Raw genomic sequence first — 13,643 nt, forward strand, 5'->3', positions numbered from 1 at the left:
TCCTATGGGATTGGATAAATCGCTAGTAGAAACAACTTTGCTATAATTACTATTTGAAATTGAATTGTAAAATTTCATTTCAAATATGCATGCCTTTTGCTAGTTTAGCAGGCTTCTTCAGCTGTTTACTAGAGTTTCTCTTTATGGGTACTGATGGTTACTTGGTTAGTTCCCTTCTGTAGTGACAATCTAAGTCGCTAAAATCTTTAGTTCTTTACATAAAAATCCCATTGCAAAATTAGGGAACTTTCTGTGTAAATATGGACCTTTAGAATGTCCCTTTATGGGAACTGATGGTTAGTTCCCTTCTGTAGTGACAGCTTTACTGTAACGGTGTAACCTCAATCGCTAAAATCTTTAGTTCTTTACATAAAAATGCCATTGCAAATTAGGGAACTTTCTGTGTAGGTATTAACTGTTAGGATGTGGGTGATATGCACGCTTTTGGTGATAGATTAGAAGTTGTATGCTGTTATGATTCATCCATTTTCATATCTTGGCTTCCGTAGCTTCTGTCGTGCTTTGAAAAATTGCTCTCTGTTGGCTTGCTCCAAAGCTGATCAATTTATCAAGGTATTTTGAGTTAAATTTTGCTAATCAGGTGTTGGCTATTCAGGTAAGCCTTTGTATCAGGCTATCAGCTTTGGTAAAGCATAGTGCGTGATTGTTCAGTTAGACGCAAATCGTTTCATTTAACATGGAGTTGTAATTCTGTCAATTATCGCCAGGTTGATTATCAATAGATGTTTTAGTTAGGAGGGCTTGTGTTTGCAGCATACTCCACTAAATGATAAATTTCCATGTACAAAGTTCTTATGATTTTGTCAATCAAACAACATTTAGTATACGTAGTTCATGTGAAGGCCTTAATTCAACTACTAGAATAATTATGTTATTGATTTGAATGTCGCAGTGTCATATATCTCATAAACAGAGTTAAGCTCACGGTGAGAACAATTGCGAACTCACCAGCATTTGAGGTCGTACTGTGCAGAGGATTCTGAATCTCTAATTCTGTATCGGTTTTTATCAAGAAGGATACTGTTAATCTGTAAGTTATACTTGTGAAAAATCATAACTCATTGCCCAATGTATCATATAAGATTATATAAACTACCTACTTAAAAGCAGCCATATGATAACAATGGAAAGAATTACAAACTCAGATGAAATTGACATACACTAGTTAAAATGTTAAATACAATATACATCTCTTCAAATTCACAACAAACTCCTTAAAACTGAATAAAAACAGCTAGTAAGTATTTATTAAAACACATAATCATTAAACTGGCCAATGATATGCCATCTGCACTGCCTCTTCTCTAGCCAAAGAAAGCAACCAAAGCAAGTGGCAAACCAATAATCAAAGGAGCCACACTTGAAAGCCCCGCGGCACCATTGCTACCAGCTGGGGTAGACGAAGATGGAGTAGTTGTTCCAGAGGGCGTAGGTGTTGATGATGGGGTAGTTGATCCTCCGGACGCTTTGGCGGTTACTTGTAGCTTCATGCCTCCAGAGCAATGTCCAGGGGTGCCACAAATAAAGTATGCTGGACCCTCCTTTAAAGTAATGGTGGTTTTTCCACCGGTGTGTGTTTCAAGGGCATTGCTAGAAGAACAACTGTCGTAGGCACTTTTGCTTACTTCCTCCACATTGTGTGTGCCATCGTAGGTAAAGGCTGGTATAATCACAACAAATTCGATTAAGCAATTGGTTACGTTGTTTATATGACTATATGAGTATGCAACTTATGCATGAATGTTTTAAGTAAATATGCAAAGCTATTAGTTTCAATGATCATGCCGATGTTTCATCAAAATTCTCGTCTAATCCTTTTTAATGACAAAAAGGTGATGCTAGTGAATAATCATTTGGTCTAGGTTAGTTGTTACATTGGCCTAATCTGCCGTCATTAATTCAAGGGTATACTGTAATAATATTGTAAAATAATACTTTGTAGCTTTATATACGACCCCATAATTATCCATCTATTTTTATTTTTATTATTGTAGACGGAAATACATGGAATGATTAGATCCGTATTCTCAAACATTAATTATAGATATGATTATTGAAGGAGTATTGCTCACTTTATTAAAACAGGCTAGGAGACACACACGTTGCGTGTGCAATATAAGAATCTAGATGACTCGATTTATTTAAATTTTTTTCCCCCTAAAATATTATTTACCTTATTTGGGTTTGAAAATTGATGAAATAGTAAGATATAACTTTCCTATTTTTTTTTAAAAAAAAGGGTTTTTTTTTTTTTTTTTGATAAAGTATAGGTAACTTTAAATTTTTGACTAAAAGGTGGTAGTTTTTTAATTTTGTTATTTTGTTTTGTGAAAGAAATTTTTTTATAATTTTCAAAAGATGGTAGGTTTTTTATTTTTATTTTTTATTTTTAAATTTTAGAAAGAAAATAAAAGATCAAAGGGGTATTTAGGAAAAGTAAAATTTATCACCCAAAATCCTCTCTCACTTTATATATTAGTATAGATAACTGAAACACTAGTTTTATTTTTTGTTGGACCACCATTATCTTCCATTATTAATGTTTGATACAAACAAAAAAGTATGATTATCTTTCATTTTCAGTAACAATAAGATTAGGACGACATGATAAATATAACTTAGAACTTACGACATAAAAAAAAGACAACTACTTTAAAGTCAACTAGCATATAATAGATTCAATGACCAGTGGGGTGATAATATTAATTAATAAGCTACATATTAGACTAATGAAAAATGACACGTCATCCCTTATCTTTATCTTGTCAAATGTCAATTAGTTCTATTAAACATACATCCGCTTAATTAAAAAAAAAATGAGCTAGTTGTAAATTAACACTTTTTTTTATTTTGAAGCAATTAAACATATACTCTATTTGATAATAATCACAATGATTTCCTCACTTCAGAATTCAGATTTATAACATTTGCAACACTTTCTAATTTGATAAAGACTCATTATTCCGTATTATTTTATTAATTTTCTATTTAACTAACCCATTTTTTTTTTACAAATATTTTATTACATCACTCTCTTACCATCACCAATCCATTTGAAGTACTTTTTATTTTTTAAATGCACCACTTGAATTTATACATTATTTACTGATACATAAATTTATCCATCAATATTTTTTATCAAATATTAGTAAATATTATAATATATTTAAATTATAAAAGTAGACATTTTAACTAATTTAACAACATATTATAGCTCTTGTCAAAAAAAAAAAAAAAAAAAAAAAAAAAAAAAAACCATATTATATGTTAGTTGAAAAATTAAGTCAAAAGTAATGTATAAAAAATAGTGTAAAATTTAGAGTGATGCATTTAATGAAAACCGAAGAAAGTATATCCTCTTTAAGTCTCCACCTTATAATTTTACTAATACTTTAACATACCCTATGTAGCGATAATTACCCAATGGAGGGTGTACTTTGAACCATTGCCTTTTGTCATGCTTCACAAATAATTGTATAGCTTTAATAAGTTTAGGTTTAACTAATACAGATGACAATATTGAACTGTTGATAATCATCTTTACCCCTTTAGTTGTGTAGTTATTTTGATTGAACCAATTAAATAGAACGGTTTGTCTAAAATGTATCCATATGCACATATAAAAAGTTGTGAGAGAATTGCATAATCACATGTCATAACTATTATATATATTTCACTATTATAAGGCTCAATTAATTCTATGTGTATCTCATGAGTAATTGTGTAGGAAATCTTGTAGATTTCTAATAATAAACCAAAAGGGAGAGAACACTTACTAAGCGTATCACCAGCATTTAGCGATTTGGTGGTCCATGACGAGTAGTCAGTGCCTAAGCTCCATGTAACGGGGTAGTCCGTGGCAAAGGCCGCTGGTGCGGCCATCAGGATCACAAGAAACACCGCTGCGAACGCCATCTCTCTTGCTATTGTTCTCGACTTAGATGATGCAAATGGTACAAGTCTAGAAGAGAAGCTATAAATAAGTGTACTATATGTTTTATCTTCAATGGGGCTGCATGTAACATTATATAGGAAAAGTGGTCTTAAAATGACAGCGAAAACAAGGATTTGAACATGATTATTTATTAGTTGGCTATAATGATGTTTATCCAACTAATACTATTAATTAATTACAACATCATTGTATAAACCAATTGAAACACGACTTTCACATAATTCTAAAGACATTCAACTTTTGGTTGGTAGCTGTTATTCCTTTACCTAATATGCACGTTTGAGTAATGATTCTAGACTCTACTAACTTTGTACCAACTACTATGCATATTAGTATAATTTACTAACTTCTCAAAATTTTAATCCTTTTGACTTAAAAATAGGTAACCTCCATGATGTAACAGGGTGTGCACGTCTAAACGTCTTAAGGCGTCGTCCTATGAAAAATTTTCAAAGTATTATTCAAAATATTTTTTTAACAACTATTATTCTATTATTCAAAGAATCAAAGTAGCTAGAGTTGCTAGACTCCTTTATTTTGTATTATAATTCTTACCAATTGTTCCTATTATATGATGATGTTATACGATAAGAATTTTCTTTGTAATTGCTTTTCAATTCATGGTATTCGAAATAAATCTTATAGCATTATTATCTTTATTTAAATATATCAAAAAGTATCTGTTTACTTCACTTTAAAAAAAATATTAAGTAAAAATAATTTCAATTCAGTAAAATTAATTTTAATTAGTTAAATCAAGTTCAGTTCATGAAAAATAATTTTAGTTCATTAAAAATAATTTCAATTCAGTATAAATCAATAAATTTAAAAAAGAAATATAATAGAAAATTTGTAAAAATAATTTCAGTTCAAAAAAAAAAAAAAATAATTCATTCAAATTAATTTCAGTTCAGTAAAAATAATTTAAGTTTAGCAAAAATAATTTAGCTTAGTAAAAATAATATCAGTTTAATAAAAATAATTTCAATTCACCAAAAATAAGGTGAAGTGAACAGGGCACAAGTATATATATATCTCTCCAACTCGCTTTTCTTAATTACTTTCTTTGCCCTAGAGTAATTGACATGTATGTCAATACACTAACTTTAAATACTACGTACTACCTCCGTTCTCGAAATTCGACTCACTTACTATTCAAGTGGTCAAAATAAAATAATTTTGACCACAATTCATGATTTATACAATCAAAATAGATTAACAAGTTTGATCTTATTAGATTCCCCTTAAGAGAAAGTTTCAATTATCAACTTTATAAAAATTTTATTTATACACAGCCGAAATTATTAATGGTCAAAGTTGTTTATTGGAGGCCGTGTAAATGCCAAGTAAGTCCAACTTTCAGGATCAGGGGGAGTATATAATTAAGAATCAATTAAAGAATTTATATTATGATTCTCTATGTTGATATCTATTTAACAACATATTTCATGATCATTTTTATTTTATTATGTTACCACGACGCACTCTATCCCTAATTAACATTTTTTTTTTTTTTGCAAGCCGGGAATAGTTAGGTTAGATAAATGACAAATAGAGTTCAGCAATACAAAGCAATTAGGGAGGTCTATCCTCCATAATTATAGTAGCTAAAAAGTCTGGATAGTTGTCCAAAATAATTAGATTACAATCAATGCTAGCATTCGTTCTACAATGCTTAGCCAAAAAATCTGTTGCCCTGTTGCTTCCTTCCTCTTGTTCATGGTGTTATGAAATAAAACCTTTTTTGGGACTTTGAATTTGATTGAGGAACAATGCAAAGCTAAATGAGAAAGCAATTAAAAATGAACAAAATAAAACACACAAGATTTATAGTGGTTCACTCAAAATGAGCTACATCCACTTTTGGGGAGATTGGAGCTTGTATTACTCTTCAATGGAGGAAGAATTACAATGGAGAAAGATGGTGTTCTTGGTGAGCTAATTTAAGGTCTAAGTCTCACTTGTGTTTCTCTCTCATACTCTCTACAATGAAAAACAAGAGTATATATAGTGCAAGATGAATCAACGGTTAAGATTACATCCCGAGCAAAATAAGAAGAAATCGCAGCGCTGGAACAGGGGCTCGAAGGTTCGACCGAACCTACCCATAGTTCGGTCGAACTTAGTGTGGTTCGGTCACACCACCATAGGTTCGACCGAACCTACTCTAGAAATGAAAAGAGCATCAATTCTGCCAAAAGGTTCGACCGAACCTATTAAATGGTTCGGTCGAACTCCACCTGCGCGGACAACACTTCTTTAAACAGTCATAACTCCCTCGATTCTTAACCAAATCAAGCTTATGACCAGTCGTTGGAAAGCTCTTTAGAATAGCTATCACCTCCAACTTGAATCATCTCAATATCACTTCTAGATCTTGAGATATGCTCATTTTAAGTCAGCCCTTTCCATGCTTCTTTGCTTAAAGCTCCAAACACCATAATACTAAAGCATATATCAACATGGAGCATTCGAGGCACACATATAACAATTCTCCACCTTGACTCGCAATCCTCCACACTTCCTCTTAACTAGTAATCATCAACAATGAAGCTCCATCCCCAAACAAGCCCTTTAAGGGCTTACATCGAACATAAAGAGAGACCAACTAAGTCCACGCACAAAGTGAACTTAGTTGTAGGCAAAGATTTTGTCAACATGTCCGCGGGATTCTCCTCGGTACCAATCTTTTTCAAGAGTAACTCTTTCTTTGCAATCACATCTCGAACGAAGTTGTACTTAACATCAATGTGCTTGGTTCGTTTATAAAATGTGTTTTGGTTCTTGGCTAAGTGAATTGCACTTTGGCTATCACCAAAAACGGACACCAAGCTTGAATATGAACTAAACTCACCCACTAGACCCTTAAGCCACTTTGCTTCCTTGAATGCCTCGGTAATGGCCATGAACTCGGCTTCCGTAGTTGAAAGAGCTACAACATCTTGTAGCGAAGATTGCCAACTCACGGCCGTACCACCCAAAGTAAAAACATAACCGGATGTAGATTTCCGATCATCCAAGTCTCCTCCATAATCCGAATCACAATAGCCAAAAAGTCCGTTTGCATCCCTTCCAAATTCAAGGCAAACGTTTGAGGTTCCTTTCAAGTACCTCAACAACCACTTCACGGCTTCCCAATGGACCTTTCCCGGTCTTGACATATACCGGCTCACCATGCTCACCGCATGAGCTATATCCGGTCTTGAACATACCATGGCATACATCACACTTCCAACCGCACTTGTGTACGGAATGTGAGCCATATCTTTCTCTTCTTCTTTGGATTGAGGACAAAGCTCTTTTGAGAGCTTAAAGTGAGAACCCCATGGAGTGGACACAGGTTTTGCATGCATCATGGAGAAACGCTCAAGCACCTTCTCTATGTATCTTCTTTGACTAAGATACAATACATCCGCACTCCTATCACGAATGATCTCCATACCAAGAATCTTCTTGGCTTCACCGAGATCTTTCATATCAAACTCACTACTCAACAACCTTTTCAAGTTGTTAACCTCAATCATATTCTTGCAAGCCACCAACATATCATCTACATATAAGAGTAAGTAGATAAAGGAACCACCTTCAAGTTCTTTGAAGTAAACACAACTATCAAATGAACTCCTTGTGAACTCATGTGCCAACATGAACGAATCAAATCGTTTGTACCATTGCCTTGGAGATTGCTTCAAACCATACAAGGACTTCACAAGACGGCATACATGATCTTCCTTTCCAACCACCTCAAACTCTTCCGGTTGTCTCATGTAGATCTCTTCCTCCAATTCACCATAGAGAAATGCGGTCTTCACATCAAGTTGGTGTAGCTCCAAGTCTTCAATAGCTACCAAGGCAAGCAACACCCTTATGGATGAGTGTTTCACAACTGGTGAGAAAACTTCATGAAAGTCAATGCCTTCAATTTGCGTGAAACCCTTTGCAACAACTCTTGCCTTGTAGATAGGACCGCCCGATTCCGGTGTACCTTCTTTCTTCTTATACACCCACTTGCACCCAACAATTCTCTTGCCTTTTGGTGCACAACATAGCTCCCAAGTATTGTTCTTACTCAAAGATTCCATCTCTTGCTTCATGGCTATTAACCACTTACCGGCATCGGATTGAGACATTGCTTCTTTAAAGGAGCATGGATCATCATTGTTGGTCTCAACTTGACTTGCAACGGTGAGAGCATATTGGACATAATCACACTCCTCGATGTATCTACTTGGAGGCTTGATTTGTCTTTTTGCTCTCTCTTCGGCAATGGACTTCTTTTGGGTTTGGGGTGTTGCTTCACGAGGTCTCCTTGGAGAGGGACCATCTTCATGATGTGGATGCTCATCATCAAGCTCCACCTCCTCCTCGGTATCATGGTGTGTACCTACATCATCATTACATATAGAAATCTCCTTTTCGGGAGCAATCATACATGTTTCATCAAAGACTACATCTCTAGAAGTTATAACTCTTCTAGATTGGGTACACCATACTCTATAACCCTTAACACCTAAACCATAGCCTATAAAAATACATTTTTTTAGCTCTAGGTTCAAGTTTACCATCATTTACATGAATAAAAGCCGGACAACCAAATACTTTCAAAGTAGAATAATCAACGGGTTTTCCGTACCATACCTCTTGTGGTGACTTGAAGTTAAGGGCCGAGTGAGGAGAGCGATTCACCAAGTAACAAGCCGTTGACACGGCTTCTGCCCAAAAAGATTTCCCCATATTTGCTTGTGAGAGCATACACCTTGCTCTCTCTAGGAGAGTTCTATTCATCCTCTCCGCAACCCCATTTTGTTGAGGTCTACCCACACAAGTTCGATGCCGCACAATGCCATTCTTGGAACAATACTTTGTGAACTTCTTTTCAACAAACTCTAGACCATTATCGGTCCTCAAGGTCTTGATTCTTTTCTTGGTCTTCTTCTCAATCATGGTCTTCCAATCAAGGAAAACATCAAATACATCATCTTTATGCTTGATGAAGAATGACCAAACTTTCCTAGAAAAATCATCAACCATAGTGAGCAAATAATTGCAACCACCAATAGAAGGGACTTTAGAAGGACCCCACAAATCCGAATGGATGTAGTCAAGAATCCCTTTGGTGTTGTGAATTGCGGGTTTGAAGCTAACCCGCTTATGTTTACCATACACACAATGCTCACAAAATCCAAGGTTCCCAAGCTTCAAGCTTCCAAAACGACCTTGCTTACAAAGCTCCGACATACCGTGTTCCCCCATATGGCCAAGTCTCGAATGCCATAACTTGGTCTCACTATCACTCATAGTACCCGTGGAAACATTTGCCGAGCCAACCATGGTGGATCCTTGTAATGTATACAAGCTACCCACTTTTGAACCTTTCATCAACACAAGAGCACCTTTGACAATCTTCAAAACTCCACCTTCCGCTATGTACTTGCACCCATTAGTGTCAAGGGTGCCAAGAGATATCAAATTCTTCTTGAGCTCCGGAACATGACGAACTTTAGTTAAGGTTCTCACAACACCGTCAAACATTTTGATGGCGACCGTCCCAATTCCAATCACTTTGCAAGTAGCATTGTTTCCCATTGTGACATTACCTCCATTATACTCCTCATAAGAGCTAAAGAGATCCTTGTTGGGGGTCATATGAAAAGAGAAACCCGAATCTAAAATCCATTCATCCTTTCCCTTGAATTTCCCATGAGTGGCAACCAATGCACCACTATCACTATCGGTGTCAACATAACTAGCCTCGGCGGTAGTTTGAGAGTCTTTGCCCTTTGTGTTCTTAGCATCACCATTTCCCAATTGTTTCTTTTGCCACTTCCAACATTCCGTTTTAATGTGGCCCTTAATGCGACAATAATTGCAAGTCTTGTTACGATTAGGATTCGGTTTCTTTGACTTAGACCGACCCTTATTCTTCCCCCCATTACCATTACTAGTAGAACCCTTTTCAAAGGTTCTACCTCTCACAAATAAACCATCATTGGAGTTATTAGATGATTTAGAAATTAATTGATTATCAATTAAGTCCCTTTGGGTCAAAGCATCTCTAACATCATCTATACTCAAGTCATCTCTACCATACAAGATAGTTTCACGAAAATGCTTGTAAGAAGGTGGTAATGAACATAACAAGTAAATTGCAAGATCTTCATCATCCAATGTCACATCAATATTTTGAAGATCCATGACAATCAAGAAAAATTCATCTAAATGAGACTTAAGTGAATTACCTTCCTCAAGGCGGAGATCATAGAGTCTACTCTTGAGTAGTAGACGGTTGGTGACACTCTTTGCCATGTAAAGAGACTCCAACTTTGTCCATAGCTCCTCCGCGGTAGTTTCATTGGCAACTTCCCTCAATACTTCGTTCGAGAGACAAAGTTGTATAGCCGACAAAGCCTTCAAGTCAATCTCTTCCCACTTTTCTTCCGTCATGGTTAACGGTTTTTCTTCTTTCCCATCAAGGGCCTTGTGCACACCATTTTGTATCAAAATAGCTTTCATCTTTAATTTCCAAAGGCCAAAATTAATTGACCTATCAAACTTCTCAATGTCTAGCTTCATTGTTGGCATGAGTACTCAATACTCAAAACAAGAAATCAAACAATCAACCCCAAAAACAACCTAAGCTCTTGATACCAATTGTTATGAAATAGAACCTTTTTTGGGACTTTGAATTTGATTGAGGAACAATGCAAAGCTAAATGAGAAAGCAATTAAAAATGAACAAAATAAAACACACAAGATTTATAGTGGTTCACTCAAAATGAGCTACATCCACTTTTGGGGAGATTGGAGCTTGTATTACTCTTCAATGGAGGAAGAATTACAATGGAGAAAGATGGTGTTCTTGGTGAGCTAATTTAAGGTCTAAGTCTCACTTGTGTTTCTCTCTCATACTCTCTACAATGAAAAACAAGAGTATATATAGTGCAAGATGAATCAACGGTTAAGATTACATCCCGAGCAAAATAAGAAGAAATCGCAGCGCTGGAACAGGGGCTCGAAGGTTCGACCGAACCTACCCATAGTTCGGTCGAACTTAGTGTGGTTCGGTCACACCACCATAGGTTCGACCAAACCTACTCTAGAAATGAAAAGAGCATCAGTTCTGCCAAAAGGTTCGACCGAACCTATTAAATGGTTCGGTCGAACTCCCCCTGCGCGGACAGCACTTCTTTAAACAGTCATAACTCCCTCGATTCTTAACCAAATCAAGCTTATGACCAGTCGTTGGAAAGCTCTTTAGAATAGCTATCACCTCCAACTTGAATCATCTCAATATCACTTCTAGATCTTGAGATATGCTCATTTTAATTCAGCCCTTTCCATGCTTCTTTGCTTAAAGCTCCAAACACCATAATACTAAAGCATATATCAACATGGAGCATTCGAGGCACACATATAACACATGGTTAAGCTCGACACTAGGCATCCTCTCTAAAAGGTCCTTGCATTGTTTTACAATAAGCATGTTATCATTTTTGTCCGGATCCTCTTGTTGCACTCTTTCAATTTACATTTTAAATCTGAACAAATCTGAGTATTTGACCATCCTTGCTTACCAATGATAGACAATCCTGTATGAATTGCCTTTAGTTCTCCCCAAATGACATAAGGAACTTGTATTTTATGTTTGAATCTAATGATCCAATCACTATTTATATCTTTGATAGTCCCTGCTATACCTGCTGCATTTAAAGGTGAATTGAAGAAAAAGAGACGTCACAATTGATGAGCTTCCACCAATGTTGTCTTGGTGGTGACCAGGAAGGAAGGGTGCAGCGGGAAGGTTGGTGGTTGAGGATGACAAGTTACTATCTCTTGAAATGTGAAATTCCTAGGCTAAAACTTGGGATTCAAGGATAATGTTGTGGTTTTTGGGAGCGAAAGAAAACTCCTTCAAATATGTGAAGCTTGAGCTTCAATATAATAAAGGAAAAGAGAGTTCGCCATGGGAGTGATATTAGACAATCATATATGGAGGGGGCATTTTGAGGTTCTTGGTAAGCCAAAGCTCAACGGGGTGAGAGAAGAATCCTGGGTATTAGGCCCGTATTATCACAAGACCCATTACATCTAGGGCATCAATCCAAGACCAATAAGTCAGCAAGAATATGCAAAACGGCTTGATTGAAGTAAACAAGGAAAGCAGCATCGTGCATATCAATCAAGGAGATACTTGCCAAAGATACACCTACAGAACAGGGAAGAAGATAAATCAAGAAGATCTTCCCCATTTCAAATATATTCTGAAGATATTTGTAAACCCTAGAGATCCCTAAGTATAAATAAGCATAATTAGACAATTTTAGCATTCATGTACACACGCATACACTTAAATATAACAAAATTACTCTACTTTAATTTTATCTACGGAACTGCGTCTCTACTGAACAAGGAGGCCTGTCCTTACTCAGTATTGTATCTCTAAACTCATCTTCTTTATATAATCGAATATTTACTGCCTACTTATTGATTACTTGTTGATTCATTATCGTTCCTAGTTATTTCATATGTTATTGGTAGAATGATTGTTATTACCCCTCAAACCTAGCAAATTCTTAAATGTCCTTATTGAGATTTGCCTAAACAATTTGGCGCCCACCGTGGGGCTGATAATCAATTAACCTACCAATCCGCCAAAAACCAAGACAAACACCATGACTGGACACCAAGTACCCTTTACCATGGCTGAAATCAATGAGGGAATGAATGCATTCCGTCAAACCCTAGACCAGCAAAAAAGCCAGATTGAAACACTGTTGGCCCAAAAGATTCAAACCGAAGCCAAACTCACCAGTCTCACCAAACAAAATGAAGCCCTTCGTAGCCAAATACAATCAGTTGCTTCTAAAACCGTTAACACCAGAAAGAACACTGAAAGTATAGCCATGCAGCTTGATATGTCAGGAACTTTTCACACCCCTAACGGGGAAAAAGGATCTAACACTCGGGAAACAGCCCTGGATCTAGACTCTTTGGATGCAGGAACTCACAGGAAGAGCAACCAGGAAGGACCCGAGGAAGGAAAGATAGAGAAGGTGGTCAAAGAGTACCTCAAACAATTGAGGCCAAGATCGCCAAGATTCCTAGAATGCCAAAGCCCATGGAGGAAGAGGCGTCAGATGGCTATATAGAGTCTCCTTTCTCAGAAGAGATCGCCATGGTAGAGGTGCCAAAAAGGTTCAGCACACCCAACATGGCTATGTACGATGGAACAACAGACCCAGATGAGCACGTGTCCCTCTACAAGCAGAAGATGATGACAAGCTCAATCCCTAGAGACATCAGAGAGGCTATCATGTGCAAAGGCTTTGGGGCCACATTATCAGGTCCAGCTCTAACTTGGTTCATTAATTTAGATAATGGGACAATCCGATCTTTTGCAGGAATGGTGAATCTATTCAAGATCCAGTTCGCCAGCAGCAGGAAAATAGAGAAGCAGTCTTCAGATCTATACCGTGTTGTGCAGAGACACGGTGAATCCTTGAGGGATTACCTCAACAGGTTCAACAGGGAAAAGATTGGGATACACAAGTGTGATGCTCCCACAACAATTGAAGCATTCAGAAGAGGGTTGCTAGACCATAGTGAGCTCTACAAGGAATTGACCAAGTATCCCTGTACAACCTTTGAAGATGTGTAAGCTAAGGCT

The 13,643-nt window shown here is 36.4% G+C and overlaps 1 long non-coding RNA gene across 1 annotated transcript; it reads right to left on the reverse strand.

Annotated features, from left to right (window-relative positions):
* Positions 1 to 1,092: 1,092 nt before the first annotated feature.
* LOC145590602 (uncharacterized) lies at positions 1,093 to 4,109 on the reverse strand. Its single transcript, XR_014102117.1, has 2 exons — positions 3,798 to 4,109; positions 1,093 to 1,681 (listed from the first exon to the last, which is right to left on the reverse strand). It is a non-coding gene; the product is annotated as an uncharacterized LOC145590602 (long non-coding RNA).
* Positions 4,110 to 13,643: the final 9,534 nt, after the last annotated feature.

This window comes from Chenopodium album, chromosome 1 (genome assembly GCF_948465745.1).
Source record: "Chenopodium album chromosome 1, dcCheAlbu1.1, whole genome shotgun sequence".
Lineage (NCBI taxonomy): Eukaryota > Viridiplantae > Streptophyta > Magnoliopsida > Caryophyllales > Amaranthaceae > Chenopodium > Chenopodium album.